Consider the following 18150-nt stretch of genomic DNA (forward strand, 5'->3'; position numbering starts at 1 on the left):
AAATGTAGCCAAAATATATTAGCATTTATCATAGCAATAAAAAATAGAAAGCATCTATGAATTAGCCTATTAGAGAATGCACAAAATCTCTATGGAGAAAATTTTGAATCTAGTAAAGGCACAAAAGAATATGTGAGGAAATAGGGAACTGTGTCCCATTCACAGATGGCACAACTTCACATCACCAAGGTTGATTCTCCTCAAGCTCATCTGAAAATTAAAGATAATCCAATCAAAGTCTCAGCAACACATTTTCAGGAACTTTATGGGTTGACTCGAAAATTCATATGAAAAATAAAGATTCATGAATGGCTAAAGATCAAAGATGTGGTGTAGGCAAGGGAACAGATGAGACAATCAAAGAAACAGAAATTCCAGAATCATAACAGAATCATGTCAATGGCATCAAAACTCAGAGAGGAAAAGACGAATTATTTAGGAAATGATGCTGGAGATATTAACCTGCCATGTGAGGAAGATGTGGGCTCCTACCACATACAGACTGTACTCCACATGGAGAGCCCTGGGTCCAACATTCCTTCAGCACTTTGACTCACTGGCCACATTTATCACCTAAATATCATGTTGTCTATTTGACAGTGATTAGTATGGGAATCACAGTGCATCTTATAATTTCAACATACATTTGCGATTTTTAATTTTTTGGGGGGCCACGCAGCATGTGGGACCTTAGTTCCCCGACCAGAGATTGAACCCACGCCCCCTGCACTGAAAGCGCGGAGTTTTAACCCCTGGACCACCAGGGAAGTCGCCATTTGTGGTATTTTTTAACGTTTAATGCATATTAAGCTGTTATGCAATCCAAACTTTTCCTGCAAGGAACAGTGGTTGAACGAAGCAAGTTCTAAATGAAAAGCAGATTCTTGAAATCCTCACACTGAATTAAGGAAGCAAATAATCAGGCTGCTTCAAAGGGAAGATAAGCTAGTGGAGCATTCTGCTGCTCAAACTGCAGAGGTAGACAACCCAAGACGAACAAGTGCCGCTGGTGCCAACACATTAGAATCCAGGAAGGAAGAAACAAAGGACGTATAAGAAAAGCATTTGCCCTGGATCTTTACTTCCTCTAGAACTAGCGATAGTTTAGATTCTCAGTACAGGTTATGAAGAAAGAAAATAAACACTAAAGCTCTTTAGATGCAACCATCAATGGTATTTGGAACGTCTTCATATTGTACATAAAGACAAGACTGTAAAAATGAAAAATGTTGTATATATAATGTAATATCACATGATAATATAATACAATATAATATAATATGGACACACATACATATTCCAAATAGTTTACGGACTGAAATATTAGCTTTAAATTCTAAAGCTAATTTTTTAAAAGAGAGAAAAAGCTTCATGGTCTCAATGTCAGGAACAGTTTCTTAAACAAGATGCCAAAAGAATGAACTATGTGAAAAAACTGACAGATTCAACTTCATCACAATTAAAGATTTCTGTTCAATAAAGAATACCACCAACAAACTGAACATATGAGTGACAGACTGGGGGAACTTTTTCTTCAAAGTCTGAAACTGATAAAAATTATTATGTAAATTATACAAGTAACTCCTACAAATCAGCGAAGTGAGAGAGAGTCAGCCCCTCAGGAAAATGAGCGAAGTATAAGCTGGTTAACAGGGGGAAGACAGCGTCTGCTGAGGAAATGAGGAGACCTCTGCCAGAGACTCGTGAACAAGGAGTCATCACCTCCAGCCATCTGATTCTCCAAAAACAGAAGTTCAAGTGACAGCAAGGGCAGCTGTGAGCTTGCAGAAATGGGGCCCCGTCCAGTTGGGAGGCCAGGCTGCTGCAGGACTGTGGACAGCCAGGCAGTGTGTACCCACCCACCATGCAGCAGCCCAGGACAGGTGTGGGGCTCCTGCAGATGCATCCCAGAGACATGTCGCAGGGCCACCAGGAGACATGGAGAAAGGCTTTCAGCACAGCATTATTTTCATCACAAAGAGGGGTAGAGCCCATTGCTCAGGAATGGGAAAGGGGTGTGTGTGTGTGTGAGACAGAGACAGAGAGAGACAGAGACAGACAGACAGAGTTGGCTCAGGCTGCTATAACAGAACACCAAACACTGGGCAGCTCATAAAATAACAGGCATTTACCTCTCACAGTCCTGGAGGCTGGGAAGTCCAAGATCAAGGTGCCAGCAGATTCACTGTCGAGTGAAAGCCCAGTTCCTGCTCTTTTCTGGGTGTGACCTCACATGGCAGAAGGCATGATGGAGCTCTCTGGGGCCCCTTTTACAAGGGCACTAATCCCATTCATGAGGGCTCCACCCTCATGACCTAGTCACCTCCCAAAGACCCACCTCCACATACCATCATCTTGGGCGTTAGAATTTTAAGATGTGAGGGTTTTTCTTTGCCAGGGGTGGGGGGGCCCACAAACATTCAGCCTATAGCACAAGTGTACTCACATAATGAAAATTCCATACAGCCATCTAATGTACTGAACCAGACTTACGTATAGCAACAAGGACCGATCTCAAATACTTAATGTCTGGCAAAAAAATAAAGTAAGAAAGACAATGAGATTTACGGGCCAATAGTATTTATGGAGATTTTAAAACACATGCAGGGCTTCCCTGGTGGCGCAGTGGTTGAGAGTCCGCCTGCCGATGCAGGGGACGCGGGATCGTGCCCTGGTCCGGGAAGATCCCACGTGCCGTGGAGCGGCTGGGCCTGTGAGCCATGGCGGCTGAGCCTGTGCATCCGGAGCCTGTGTTCCGCAACGGGAAAGGCCACAACAGTGAGAGGCCCGCGTACCGCAAAAAAAAAAAAAAAAAGACATGCAAAATGGCACTCTATCTATTTCAAAGAGTCACTTATATTTAAATAAATGTATAATGTGTTGAAGGTGGATTGGGAGGATGTACATTAAATGCACTGAAGTGGGTAGTATTGGGAGGAGGGAAATAGGAGTGAGGAGGGAAGATGAAAGGGGGAAATAATAAAGGAAATGAAACCAAGCACAGCCTGGCACAGGCCACCGGCAAAGTGAGCCAAGACCTCAGCTGGGTTCTGGGACACATCAGTACTGGACATGTGTATGAGGACAGTGCTGGGGGCCTTTCTCCACCACAGGAATGGGGTCTGCAGAGGGACAGACGAAGTCTGGATCTTACTTGAAGTCAGGTACAAGTTGCAGGACCTTCCTAGACACCCCCTTCCATACTTCTCCCCTCCACCAGCCCCAGGCCAGCACCCTCAGCCTTTCCTCAACAATCCCAGCTCAGACCCCAGGGCCCCTGCTTCAGCCAAGAGCACCTGCATTCTCCAACCGCCTCTGAGGCCTCTGCCCTCTGGCCCAGCCACCCAACCCTCTACCCCTCAGCCAGAGATGCCAACCCAAGTGAGGTGACAGAGGCCGGAAGGTGAGCTAACTTCCAAGACCACGACGGTGGTCCCTGAACTGGGGGACAGGGGTTCTGGGCTCTGCTCATGTTGCCTCATAGCAAAGCCCCCAAAGAGTCCAGCGCACACTGAGGGTGGGTCCTGGACACCTCTGGGGCCACAGAGTCCAAGAAAGATGGCCCAGGTAACACCCTGGTGACAGCCAGTCTCAGCTGCTGTCTGAACACTGCTGAGTGTGATTTCTTGGTAATTAGATGTCAGCCTTGATAAATGTAGAGAATAGCAATGACTGTCCTCTATTTCACAGATTCCCAGGGGCGCTTGGACGGGGAGGGATGGACATAGACCCCCCGCAGCAGTAGCAGCAGCAACACAACGCCAGAACCTCGTGGAAGGGGACACTGTCAGGGGGTGGCACTGGTTTACCGTCCCTGCGATTATTAACTTTCTGAGGATGACAGTCTAAACAGTGAGGGTCTCCGGACAGGGGTGAAGAACCTCCCAGGGCACACCTGCTGAGGGAGCGCCCGTGAATCCATGGCAGAAAGATGGGAATGATGGATGGAAGGGAGGAAGGAGGAGCGATCACACAGGAGTACAAACAAACCCGGCCTCGAAGGCACACCCCCTGAGCAAGGCCCTCTGACAACACAGTATGTTTCATGCACGTGTCTGATTATGAAATAAACCCATTTCATCAAAATAGGGAGTGAGCTGAGCACAAGCCCTAGCCTGTCGGGGTAGGATGAGTGAGGTTGCTGACTAGGACCTCAGCTCAGAGGAGACAGGAGCAAGGGGAGTAACATCAGAAAGACCATCACCAGGAAAAAGTGAGAGAGTGGGAGGGAGGGCTGGGTGCCCGGAGCTGGTCGCTTGGCGTGGAGAGGCCAGCTCATGGGTGTCTGGTGGCCTCCCCATCACTTCCCTTTGCTGGCCCCTCCCCATCTCCCTGACCACTTAACGATCCAAGTGTCAGGGGACTGAGTCCTTGGTCCTCTTCTCTTCTCCCTCCACACTCAATCTTGTCAATTTCATCCAGTTTCAAGACTTTAATGACATCTGTATATCGAAAATTCCCAGCCTGGATCTCTTTCCTGAACTCATGTATCCAGCTGCCTACTCAACACATTGCTGCTTGGATGTCTAAGAGATATCTACGGCAGTTAGAGACTGATGCATAACAAGCAGCCCAAAAGAACAATGTCTTGTTTCCCATGATTCTTTTGGTCAGGAACTTGGGCAGGGCTCATCTGGGTGGTTCTTCCGTCCCACGTGATGTCAGCTGGAGTCACTTCCACGGCCACATTAATATGGGAACTCATTTGGGGCTGGGACGTGGAAGAAGGTCCTTGTCACAGGTCTGGAAGCTGGTGCCGCTCGTCGGCCAGCTGTCCACGGGCTTCTCCTCCAGGAGTCCCTCCCAGCCTCCTTACAGCACAGCAACTGGGTTCCCGGAGAGCAAAAGTGGAAGCTGCTGGGCCTCTTCAACGTGAGGCCAGGAACGGACACAGCATCATTTCCCCACACTCCACTGATCAAAGCAAGTTACAAAACCAGCCCTAATTCCAGGACAGGGAGCGGGGAGAGAAGTAACGGCCAAGTGGCATGGCGGCCAGACGGGAAAGTCTCTTTGGAGACTTTCTACCAGGACAAGCAAGACCCCCTGGATGACATCTCCTCCTTCACAAAACCTGATGGCTTCATCCTAGGAATACATCCAGAATCACCGCTTCCTCCAGCACCACTGCTCCCAGCCTCACCTGAGTCACCAGCATCTTTATCCTATTTCCTCGCCAGCCTCCTGAGTGGTCTCCCTGTTTCTACCCTTGGACTGTCTTCCCATCAGCAGCCAAGTTGGTCTTTCTGTACTTTAGGTCGGATAATGTCACTCTCCTGTCCAAACCTTCCTGTGCCTCCCTATTTCTCTCAGAGGGGAGCCAAAGCTCTCACAATGGGGCCCAGGGCCCTACACTCTCCGCAGGCCCCATACACACTCTGGCATCACTGCTCAAACTTGGTCTCTGACAACTGTGCCCCTCACTCACTCCCCTCCAGCCAGCCCGGCCTCTCGTCTGGAGAGCACCCTGCAGTCCACAAAGCATCCTCTTAGCCAGGAGCAGCTACATAATTTGCAGGGCTCAGTGCAAAATAAAAATACAGGCCCTTGTTCCAAATGACTAAGAATTTTAAGACAGCAACAGGAGAGCATTAAGCCAAGGGCAAGGAAAAGGGGTAAAAGGTATTAAACAGTGTAAATCAGAGCCCTTGGCCCTGGGAGCCCGAAAGTCCTGCCAGGACTCAGGGCAGAGCCCAGTAAGACTGGAGAGGGGCGGCGGCACAGAGGCCCTCATTAGGGGCTTTTACACAAAACCTGTGAGTCAGGCCACTGCAAGCCCCAGCCCCACGTCAGGACAGACTTAATAGCCTGGGCTGGAGTCGCCACCAACATAAAGTATCTTGTTCCCAGCAACTTTTACAAGGTATTTACGGCCCCAGGACAACATCAGGCTAATATTCGGCTTATGGGGCAGCTGCCCAGACAATGAGGGCAAAGAGGCGGGTCAGCACAGGGCCCGGGGATGACGGGCAACAGGGCCAGGGGAAATGAGGCCCATTCACCCCCTCTGCAGGACTGGGGCCCCCACTCTGTTATCTTGCAGCCTCCCTCCCACTGCTCAGCCCTGCGAGGGACCTTCACCTCTACACACTGTGGGTGAGGCACACAACATCATAACCAGATCCCTGGGGTCTGGGAAGCCCACCATCACCAGTGTTTAAATGTAGCCCCAGTAAACACAAAAACCACTGGGGGAAGGGCCTCTAAGTCACTGCCCCCCAACAGCATCAAGGTCCCTGGGAATATCTTGGGTTCCCACAGCCCACCCCATTGCTTCAATCAGCCAACATGCTTCACAGCAATTAATCTGATATTCTATTTTTGCTAATCAAAGACGGCCATAACCAGCCTGGATGGGAGGGGACTTTAGGAGAGAATGGATACATGGATATATATATGGCTGAGTCGCTTTGCTGTGCACCTGAAACTAGCACAACATTGTTAATCGGCTATACTTCAATATAAAATAAAAAGTTTAAAAAAGTAAATAAAAGACAGCCATAACAAGGGTCCAGTGTGCAGGAGCTAAGCCCTCACACTGATGTGATTCCAGCCAAAAGCAGAGGGAATCTGTACCTGGGTTCCTCTGTCTCAAGTAACTGTGGGATTTCCATGCTTTCCTTGTATGTAGCTACCATTTACTGAGAACTTACCGTGTGCAAGACTCGAGGGAAGGGCTTCACATGAATGGTCTCATTCAGGCCTCACAACATCTTGGGAAGTAAGCTTGTCATCCTCCATCCCATGTCACGGGTAAGGAATCAGGTTCAGAATAGCCTGAAAACATATACTGGTAAGTGACAGGCCTGGAATTCCAACCCGGATCTGCAGAGGGTAACACTGGAATCCTTCCACCTCCCTGTCCAGGTTCACCCCTCCTGAGAGGCAACCATGGTTCCAACACTGGGAAGGAGCAGCCAACTCCACCTGGCACAGCCAAAGAGAGCTTCCTGGAGGAGGTGGTATCCAGGGCTTAGAATGATGCGTAGGGTTTGGCTAACAGAGAGGAACAAAGAGAAGAGGGAGCATGTGTAGGGCCCCGAGCACAGCAGGCAGGAACCAGAGGCATCCTGGCACCGTGGTGCACGTCCTTGGAGGGTCTAAGCTTTGGGGTTCTGCCCTGTTGTTATTAGTACCAGCTACCACATAGCCAACACTTATTATGTGCTTTATAGAAAAATGACTACTTTCCCCAGAAGACTGAGACCCAGGGGCATTAAGAAACTCACGGACTGTGTGATCTCAGGTGAACCATGGAGCCAGGTCCACAGCGCAGGTTCCATGTGCAGACAGAATCCACACACTCAGCCTCCACGCAGAGAGCCTGTTTTGACAGGGGCTCACGGGAGCTGAGAGGAACAGTGTTGGCATTGCAATGGGGAGACCCTGGTTCCACTCTCAGCTCTGGCACTCACTTCTCAATCCTGGGCAATGACTTCACCTCTGGGCATCTCCATGAAAGGGGGCCCACAACCCCCTCTCCCTCTGCCTCCCAGGGCAGTGGAAGGGTTGGAGCAGCCAGGCCATGGAAATGACTTGCTGGCTATGATAGGCCAAACTACAGCCCCAAGGTTCTTCAATCCTATTCCCCAGAGTGGTGCATTTGTCCCTTTCCATGGTAAAAGGGACTTTACAGATGCAATTAATTAATAGTCTAGAGATGGGAGATTATCCTGGATTATCCGATGGGCTAAATGAAATCACAAAGGTCCGTATCAGAGGGAGGCAGGAGGGTCGGAGTCAGAGAAGGAATGACAGGAGCAGAGGTCAGAGTGACAGGCTTTGAAAACAGGGGAAAAAGAGCCACCATCCAAGGGATGCAGGCAGCCTCAAGAAGCTGGAAAGGGCAAGGTAATAGATGCCTCCCTAGAACCTCCAGTAAGGAATCAGCCTGCCGGCACCTAGTTTTTAACACACGGAGGTCCCCTTTGGTCTTCTGAACTACAAAATTGTAACTTAATAAATTTGTGTTAAGTCACTGAGTTTGTGGTAATTTGTTACAGCAGCAAGAAGAAACTGATACACTGGATCTCATACCCCACTCACTCGGGAGTGATTCCAGCTTGGACTCCACACCCAGAAAATTTTACACAAGTGTCTCCTTTGGTCAGAAAAAAATGATTCCAACTGCTGTTCCTTAAGTTAGAAAACAGGCTTCAGATAATTCTATTCTACTTCCCGTGGAGAGTTAAAATTTAAAAATTTTTAAAGGAGCTGAAAGATATGTAATTACACTAAACAGCACCAGTGTCTTCCCACTGCCCCCAAATGAAATACATTTTCTTCTCCAAGGGTGATTCTAAGGTGTTTTCTGACAAAACCAGACCTGTTTGGATGGTGTCTGCTGCCTGTCACCAAGTAAGCTCCTCTGCCTGTGGATACCACAGCCCATCAGAGCCAGGCTGAAATAACAGTGCTGAGAAAAGACAACACATCTCTGACCAAGCAGAGGCCCTGGCAGAGTTGGAGGGGTGGAGGCTTTAGGCAGGGAGATTTCCAAGAGCTATGAATATAACAAGTCAACTTTGTGGGCAGGGGGATATGGCCATAATTTATTAATAAGCCTAATGAAAATGCATGGGAGTGGTGGGAAGGCAGAGCCACAGAGACGCTGTCCCAACTCCCACACAATACAAAACAGAGTCAGTGGATGGTCCTGGACCAGGGTGGGCATCGGTCCTTCACTGTGGAGTCTGCCCTCCTCCACCCTGGCCCAAGCAGAGATGGATTGCATCAGCAGAGCCCAGACAGTTCTGACTGCATCCTGCTGCCCACCAACCCTGCCATGGAAGAGAGGCCAAAACAGGAGGACCAGAGACAGACCAGAGGACCAGAGCTTCTAGTCTCTGCCGGGAGCCAAGGAGAGTGGCTGCCCATCTCTGGGCCTCAGATTTCCCAGCCAGAGCCAGAGCTGGCTGGACTAGAGGACCCAGTCTGAGGGTCCTGGCTTCCTCATCCAGGTCCTCAAGCTCAAGTCTGGCTCCATCTTCAGCTTCACTCTCCCACTGCCTTCCCAGATGTGGCCCAGCTCCAGCCAGAGCATCTGCCAAATTCTAAAAGAAGAAGCTCCTTTCCCGTTGCTCCCCCATCTCCCAGAGGTCTCCTTGAACTTGACCTCATTTCTTGATATTAGGGCCAATGGATCATTTATTCTTAACTCTCTCCTTCCCTGAGCTTAGCTCCCCTTTCTCTTTTCTTTTCAGATCTCTACCCTCCATCTTGGTTTAGGATCTCTACCCTCCATCTTGGTTTAGGATCTCTACCCTCCATCTTGGTTTAGGACCCCAAAGACAGCCCAGAGAGAAGGCCTTGGATGCCGGAGGTTTATTTTGGAGGTGATCCCAGGAAGCACAGGGAAGATATGGGGAAAGCCAGAGTGCTATGGGTTGAATTATGTCCCCCAAAACAATATGTTCAAGTCCTAAGCCCTGGTATCTATAAATGTGACCTTATTTGGAAATGGGGTATTTGTAATGAAGGGAAAAGGTCTTTCCATGTAATTTAGTTGTAAGTTAAGAGAAGGACACACTGCAGTAAGATGCGCCCTTAATGCCGTATGACTGGAGTCCTTAGAAGGAGAAGAGATGCAGAGACAGACACACACAGAAAGAATACCGTGTGAAGGCACAGACACACAGAGGGAAGACAGCCACGTGAAGACAGAGGCAGAGAGTACAATGATGCAGCTACAAGCCAAGGAACACCAAGCATTACCAGCAGCCGCCAGAAACCAGAAGAGAAAGCTTGCCTGACACCTTGAACTTGGACTTCGGCCCACCAGAACTGTAAGAAAATAAGTTTCTGTTGTCCTAAGCCACCCAGTTTGTGATAGCTTGTTACAGTACCCATAGGAGACCAAATATATATATAGCATATATATGTAATACATACATATTTATATAACTCTTTTTGGCCACTCAGCATCTCTGTATGCCCCTTCCTGGCTTCATGTAGTTGGAGGGAGGCAGGGACCCCGTCCCATTATAGAGGCTGAAATGCCAGAGACCTGCCTTCCCAGCCTCCCTTGCAGCCAGGGGAACAGGCGTTTGATAAGGGTTCTGCCAGTTAGGTACACATGGGAGCCAGTGACAGAAAGAGTCTGAGGCTGTGTGGACGCCATGCTGGGGAGGTTGGGGGCAGCAGAGATACCCACACGTTCTAGAGGCTTCCAGGGTTCTGTTCAAGCAGCGATGGCCAGCTCATTCGCTCTGGGACCACCAGCATGCGTGGAGGTGTCAGTTCCCACTGGAGGTCTCACGTGTCTCCCTGGGGCAGCTCTGTCCAGTGATTTTGAACATTTTTTCTGGCTGCACAGCCTCCAAACCTAGTCGTCTGACCCGTACAGAGCTGCTGTGCGCCGCTCTATACCCTTCAATACATTTGTTTTGCCTTAATGAGCAGAATTAGCTTCAGCTGCTTGCAGCTGAGCTCCATGGTTGATGCAATTTCATGCACACAGTTCTTTTGACTTTTGCTTGCAGCCCTTCTGGCTCTAGGATTCTGGCGGGAGGCTTTGGGAGTGGGCAGGGACTGATCCCTGCAGGCTAAGTGCTGTCATAAGCATTCTATATGCTTTCTTGTTTATGACAACTCTGTTTCATGGACAAGTTTATTGCTCGGTTTTAGAAATGAGGTAACTGATGCTCAGAGAAGGTTTGCAACTTGCCAAAGGCAGCACAGCTCGAAAGGATGGAGGCAGGATGTGCTCGGGGTTTGTCTTACTCTAAATCCTCGGCTGTTCTGCCATGAAACCCCCTTGGGAGTGAGGGGTAACTTCTGGCTGGGAGTCCTACCTAAAAAGAATTTCCCCTGCTGGTGCCTGGATACTTCCTGTGTATCCAGTGAGATGTCACACCAGAAGCACATTCTAAATTATTTTGGGCCCTGCATCATGAGGGTTACATTTTAAGATCATCGGGTTGGCTGCATTGAGGACACTTTCTAAGCAAAGAAGAGTTGAACATACCTATGAGGAAAGGTCCTGTGTGAGAAAAGATGTCCCATGAATGGAGCATCTCCTAGTCTGGGGACTTGGAGAAGCAAATCACCCCCTTGCTCAACAAAGCAGCAGCCTGAGCACTGACAGACACTCGGATGGCACTGCTGGGTCCCTTCCTGGGGCAAGGTCAGGGTGACAAAGGGAAGACTGGTGCAAATAGGCTGAGTTCACCGAGCTCCTGTCAGGACTGAGATGGGTTTTCAGCAACTATGTCAGAAGCGGGTGGGGTTGGGGGGTGGGTGCAGGAAGCTCAGGCCAAGGCAGTGGCTCCAAGGACTCAGCACGGTTCTGGAACTTTCGTTTGGGAGCTGGACTTGCTACTCCTGTTCGTGGAGTGTCCAGCGTGAAACTCTTCAGTGAAAGGCCTGTGGGAACGTGGAGGCCTGTGCCCCGTGCTACAGCTGGTCTGGCAGAAGAGGGACCCTGAAGGGAGAAGGCCGGCATCCTGAGATGCTGAAGGCACTGGTGAAGAAGGGGGGCCTGGGTGGGTAGAGGTAGGGGGTACACTGGGGCCTGAAGAGTTGGGTGCTGTGGGGCTCAGCAGCCTGAAGACCTGTGTATTCCCCTAGGGGGCTGCCCATTTCCTGGGCCAGTGGAAGGCGGGCAGTTCTGAGATCGGAGAGCTCTGGGTAGAGCGGAGGCAGCTGGCCTCTGCTCACGCTCTGTCACCCACTAGCGGTGAGACCAGGAACAAGTCAGCTCCCACTGGCTGGTTCCCCCCCTCCTCTAACCTGGAAGACGGAGAAGACTGACCCCAGGCAACACCCTGAGTTTCTTTTTTTTTTTTTTTTTTTTTTTTTTGCAGTACGTGGGCCTCTCACTGCTGTGGCCTCTCCCGTTGTGGAGCAGTTTTCTGGACGCGCAGGCTCAGCGGCCATGGCTCACGGGCCCAGCCGCTCCACGGCATGTGGGATCCTCCCGGACCGGGGCATGAACCCATGTCCCCCGCATCGGCAGGCGGACTCTCAACCACTGCGCCACCAGGGAAGCCCAACCCTGAGTTTCTTAATTTGGGGCAAACATCCTATTATCTCCTGTGTTCACACTGTTATTAGTTCCTCGTCCTCCCTAGGGCTCACCTTCCTCAAACAGTCCAGTTTCTTCCTCCTGAAAGGGAAATTGAGAGGCCACTTCCTATAACAAGACGGATCGCATGTGATCCGAGCTCATGTGACCTAACAGGTAGAAAATGGAAAGTGAGACCCCAGCCTTTCTCCCCCTACCGGTTATCCCATGTGATGTTACAGACTTGTGAACCTGGGTATAAAGGTTTGTTTGTTTGTTTGTTTGTGGTACGTGGGCCTCTCACTGTTGTGGCCTCTCCCGCTGCGGAGCACAGGCTCCGGACGTGCAGGCTCGGCAGCCATGGCTCACGGGCCCAGCCGCTCCGCGGCAGGTGGGATCCTCCCAGATCGGGGCACGAACCCGTGTCCCCTGCATCGGCAGGCGGACTCCCAACCACTGCGCCACCAGGGAAGCGCTGTTTGTTTGTTTGTATTCCCTGTGCTCCAGCCCCCACCCACTCTTGAGGGTTTGGAGGTGGGTGTCTTTCCCAGCCCCCCAAACCCCTGCAGGCATTCTTCACAGAGGCTACACGTGAGTTTTCTCTCAAGCACAAAGCCCCTAGAGACCGACCCTGGGAGCCTGTGGCTCTGCCTGCCTCTCTGGGAAGACTGTGGCTCCGCCCCCCATGGCTGTGGCTCCACCCCCCGTGGCTGTGGCTCCGCCCCCTCTCTGGGAAGACTGTGTCTCTGTCCCTCTCTCTGGGGTGGCTCTGGCTCTCCTGGGACAGAGAAGGGGCTCCCTGCCAGGCTGTGTGCTTATCTCAGAGGGCCTGGCAGCTGGCACCAAGTAGCACCCCAATGCTGTGCCCTCTCTTGAGGTGAAGACCACACGTGGTGGGGGGCCCTCTAGTCTTTGGGACCTCCCCTCCCGACTGCCTTTCCTTTCTGAGCTCTTTTCTCCCTGTTCTTCCTCCTCAGCACCACCCTCCTCCCTTTTCCTGAGTCTGATGAGTGTTCATGGCGATTGGCCCAAGGCCCAGCTCTGGCTCTGGGAGCTGACAGTTCTGAGGAAATGGAGAAGGGGGGTGGGTAAGAAGATAGTGCTGAGGAGCACCCTACCTCTCCGGCTTCTTTCCTGAAGAGGCTGGAGACTCCCAGCCAGAGAAGGAGAACATCCTCGCCGGCAGACTGTGGGCCTCTCGTGGCCAGTGCTGAGTGGGCATCGGGCAGGCGTGATGTTGGCCTGGTAGTTTCCCAGGCCTCTGCTGCTACATCTTTAAAGTGAACACAAGAATTATATGATAAATACAAATATATGATGTATGATCATAAAATTACATGATTATCATATAAGTACATATGATATACGTATATATTATACATATATGGTAGGGATTTGTCGTTGCCCAGTTGTGGGAGCTGATGAAACCGTCTCTGGGAGGCTGTCCCTCCTACATCTGGTGCCACAGCCTGAAGTCGGCCATCAAGAAGGGAAGGTGGATGTGAGGTGGGGAAGGTCAAGGAAAACAGAATGAGCGGAGCCCACAGGATGGACTAGAACAAGCTTGGATGATGGGGGTGTCCTGCACTCTGGTGCCATTCATCACAGAGCTAAACACACCCCAGGCCCAGAAGCTGCAGAGGCTGAAGGAGGAGCGCTGGCAGCCCCTGCCAGCCAGGGGAGCCTAGAGGTGAGCAACGAAGTTTGCGAGCTGCCAGGGTGCCTTGTGCTCCAGTCTCCCAGATGGAAAGGAATACGGCTGCTACTTCATTCCCGCCTTCAAAATCTCATGCAAAGCCTCGCTTGCGGCCCACACTAACCTGGAACTATGTAGGGAAGGCAATTCTAGCTAACACATCCACCCCACACAGATGTCCACTACCCTTGGAGACCTCAGGTCTCCTGGGACACTGTGGCACTGCCCTAATGGACAAGAGTGACCAGAAGTGGGCCACAGGGACACTCTGCCCCAGGTGGAGGCTAGCTCTCCAGGCTACATACCCCCCTTCCTCAAGATAGGTTTTCTTTAGAGACATAATGAACCTACCCCAAGCCTAGAACCATATTAGGGCTACATTGAGACCCCCAACAGTTCTCCCCAACTTGTAATCTGGGATTGGGAACTTGGTGTCCAGCCTCCTCCCAGAGGTCCCTGTCTCCCTATATGCCTCCTCTCCAGGAGGCTCAAGATTCATGCCCCAATGAACATTTTGGTACATGACTCTTTTTTTTTTTTTTTTTTTGCGGTACGCGGGCCTCTCACTGTTGTGGCCTCTTCCGTTGCGGAGCACAGGCTCCGGACGCACAGGCTCAGCGGCCATGGCTCACGGACCCAGCCGCTCCGCGGCATGTGGGATCTTCCCAGACTGGGGCACGAACCCGTGTCCCCTGCATCGGCAGGCAGACTCTCAACCACTGCGCCACCAGGGAAGCCCCATGACTCTTTTTGAATTATGGTTTTCTCAGGGTATATGCCCAGTAATGGGATTGCTGGGTCGTATGGTAGTTCTATTTTTAGTTTTATAAGTAACCTCCATACTGTTCTCCATAGTGGCTGTATCAATCTACATTCCCACCAACAGTGCAAGAGGGTTCCCTTTTCTCCACACCCTCTCCAGCATTTATTGTTTCTAGATTTCTTGATGATGGCCATTCTGACTGGTGTGAGATGATATCTCATTGTAGTTTTGATTTGCATTTCTCTAATGTTCATTGCAGCTCTATTTACAATAGCCAGGACATGGAAGCAACTTAAGTGTCCATCATCCGATGAATGGATAAAGAAGACGTGGCACATATATACAATGGAATATTACTCAGCCATAAAAAGAAATGAAATTGAGATATGTGTAGTGAGGTGGATGGACCTAGAGTCTGTCATACAGAGTGAAGTAAGTCAGAAAGAGAAAAACAAATACCGTATGCTAACACATATATATGGAATCTAAGAAAAAAAAAAAAAGGTCATGAAGAACCTAGGGGTAAGACGGGAATAAAGACACAGACCTACTAGAGAATGGACTTGAGGATATGGAGAGCGGGAAGGGTAAGCTGTGGCAAAGTGAGAGAGCGGCATGGACATATATACACTACCAAACGTAAAATAGATAGCGAGTGGGAAGCAGCCGCATAGCACAGGGAGATCAGCTCGGTGCTTTGTGACCACCTAGAGGGGTGGGATAGGGAGGGTGGGAGGGAGGGAGACGCAAGAGGGAAGAGATATGGGCACATATGTATATGTAAAACTGATTCACTTTGTTATAAAGCAGAAACTAACACACCATTGTAAAGCAATTATACTCCAATAAAGATGTTAAAAAAAAAAAAAAGATTCATGTCCCAGCTGGGTGTCAGCCTGCTCTACATCTGCATAACTAATGGAGACCACGGATGGGACTCTTCAGGTAAACACAGAAAATGAACTTCTGCCTTCCCAGATGCTGTGTTACCTACAGTGTTGCAATTTTGGAAGGAAGAGTTATGTGAGTGTACAGACAGAAAACCTATAAGGAAAGGCGCTAACACATCATCAGGAGTTCTCTCTGAGAGGTGGGAGTATGGATGATTCTTTCGCCCTCCTGGGGTGTTTTTTCTTTTTTCCTATATTGTTTTTCAGTGAGCGTATATGACCTTTATAATAAAAAAGAACAAATATAACGTAGTCAGGTTTTCCCTCCCTCGTCCACTCAGAGGAGATCCACTTACTTAACAGGTGAAACCGCCAGGGAGAGCTCGGGGCAGAGCTGAGCCGCACGCATGCATGCCGCCTGCCTGGCATCACAGAAACATTCCATGGCCGAGCAAGGCCACTTAGCCTTTCAGACACCGAGGGCATAACTGAAGCATGAAACTAACCAGGTTTAGTCATCCACGTCTGGTCTCCTCGACAGTTTGCCAACTGTCAGCAGAAATCACAGGGTAGGAAGCTGGCGGCGGACCCGTATCCTAACGCAGGCGAGATGTGCCAAGGGGCAAGGAGAGAGGGACTTGCCCCCTTTAAGTATCAAACATCCCAGGTGCTGTGCATGTAATCAGCTCCCTGGCCACTCCAAGGGTGGTAGGAGTCCTAGCCCAACACAAAGACTGTCTCAAAGGAAAGAAAGCTGATGAGAAGGTCTTGCAGAAAGCTACGGGCTCTCCCAAGGAGCCAGATACTCAGTCAAAACCATCACTGGTTCGATGCAGCTTCTCTCCCTGTCCCTTCAATTCCAAATCACCACCTGGGAGAGTAGTGCTGGACCACCTCACTTCACGGATACGGAGCCACATGTGAACGTGCACCCGACGGTCGGGGACCAAACTTGGTTTCCTATAGCTCAGAGCACGTGCTCAACTCTAAGGGCCAGAGAAGCAGCAGGTACCCAGGAAGGCTGATGGTTTAGTATCTTCTGATTGGCATTCTTGATCTATGTGTTCATATCTATTTGTTGAGTGCAGGGAAAGAACCAACACTTCGTACACTGTGTGCAAAATACAGACGTCATTGCATGTGACTTTCCAACCCAGACACTGCCTTGGAGGCAGCTGAAAGGCTGCTCACTTCTAACTCCCAAACCCAAGTTTACATTTTGCCAGTTAGGTTTATTTTCTGGGGCACCGCTGTGCCCTCAAGATGCGTGGCCTGGGCAGTTGTCAGCTGGTGTGCCCTTTAATCAGCTCTGTCTGCTCTGTGGCCAAGAGGAAGCACTCACATCCCACCTGCAAGCCTATGGGCCTGACCCCCTTTCCTTCACCAAGCACAGTCCTGCCCAGGCTACAGGGCCCCATTTAAATGCCACCTTCTCCATGCACCTGCCCCGGTGCCCCAGCTGCTCCAGTCTCCTCTCCTGACATCACAGCTCCTCTATGTTCCTTCCCTCCATGTTCCTTCCCTCCATGTTCCTTCCCTCTATGCTCCTTCCACTATGTTCCCTCCCTCTATGCTCCTCTATGCCCCAGCTGCTCCAGTCTCCTCTGATGCCCCAGATCCTCTTCCGTCCTGACTTGCATGAGATTTTTTTTTTTTTTGGCCACGCCATGTAGCATGCGGGATCCTAGTTCCCCGACCAGGGATTGAACCTGCGCCCCCCTGCACTGGAAGCACGGAGTCCCAACCACTGGACCACCAGGGAAGTCCCCTGACTTGCGTGAATTTTATTGTTTTGGGCTCTCCCTCCCCATGACCGTGAGATGCCATCTGTCTTCTCTTAGTCCTTGCCCGCTAGCCCCTGGCACTGTTCCTGGCACTGTAAGCACCCTACAAACTCTGGTTGAAAGTGAAATTGTTGATCAATTTCTTAAATTAGTCCAACTCAAGCTTTTCTTGGCAGTTGTCCGTAAATTGATTCAAGGTGCCCGGCTGGGGCGGCGGCAGGTGTGCAGAGGAAATCAAGGGATCCAGCCTCTCCCCTTCCTCTAAAAACCTTCCAGGGCTTCCCTGGTGGCACAGTGGTTGAGAGTCCGCCTGCCGATGCAGGGGACGCGGGTTCGTGCCCCGGTCCGGGAAGATCCCACATGCCGCGGAGCGGCTGGGCCCTTGAGCCATGGCCGCTGAGCCTGCGCGTCCGGAGCCTGTGCTCCGCAACGGGAGAGGCCCCAACAGTGAGAGGCCCACATACCGCAAAAAATAAAATAAAATAAATAATAAAAACCTTCCAGACTCTGATTCTTCTGTTTTTCCTTCACACGTGTACATGCTCGGGGGAGCAGATTTCCGAGCCTGGATAAACATGCATTTGCTTGTGAACATCCACGTTGTAAGCACAATAAATCACTATAAACAAGAGACGCCCCTCGCGGTGGAGGGTGGGAACTGCTTTCTCAAGCACTATCGGAAAGTCAGCGACACCCATAACGCCACCTGTCAGAGCCCACAGGGAAATCAAAGCTCTTTCTACTGAGGATCCTGTTTAATTGATGCACTGCATTCATTAGGGATTACGGCTGTGATGAATGCAGATTGGAGAGACCTAAAAATACTGTGGGTCACACAGCCAGCGGTGTCAGAGCAGGACAGGCACCCAAGGGTGAAGATCAGCCCCACCTGAGATCAGAACTGCAGGCGGCAACACATGTCCCACCCTCCCAGCAACCCCCAAGCCTGTCACTCTGTGTCCTTCAAAGAACCCGAAGCCTAATCCGCTGTCTACCCCTGCTGGGCACCTCTA

At 50.5% G+C, this 18150-nt stretch overlaps 1 long non-coding RNA gene across 1 annotated transcript in view; it reads right to left on the reverse strand.

Moving 5' to 3' along the window:
* The window catches only part of LOC309809411, an 85947-nt gene that overhangs the window by 60286 nt on the left and 7511 nt on the right, over window positions 1-18150 (reverse strand). The window contains exons 2-3 of the long non-coding RNA XR_014294851.1: window positions 13123-13277; window positions 6654-6777 (exon numbers count right to left, since the gene is read on the reverse strand). This is a non-coding gene — a long non-coding RNA (uncharacterized lncRNA). The remainder of the gene's footprint in view (window positions 1-6653; window positions 6778-13122; window positions 13278-18150) is intronic.

Source organism: Mesoplodon mirus, assembly GCF_964341445.2.
Source record: "Mesoplodon mirus genome assembly, chromosome: 2".
NCBI lineage: Eukaryota > Metazoa > Chordata > Mammalia > Artiodactyla > Ziphiidae > Mesoplodon > Mesoplodon mirus.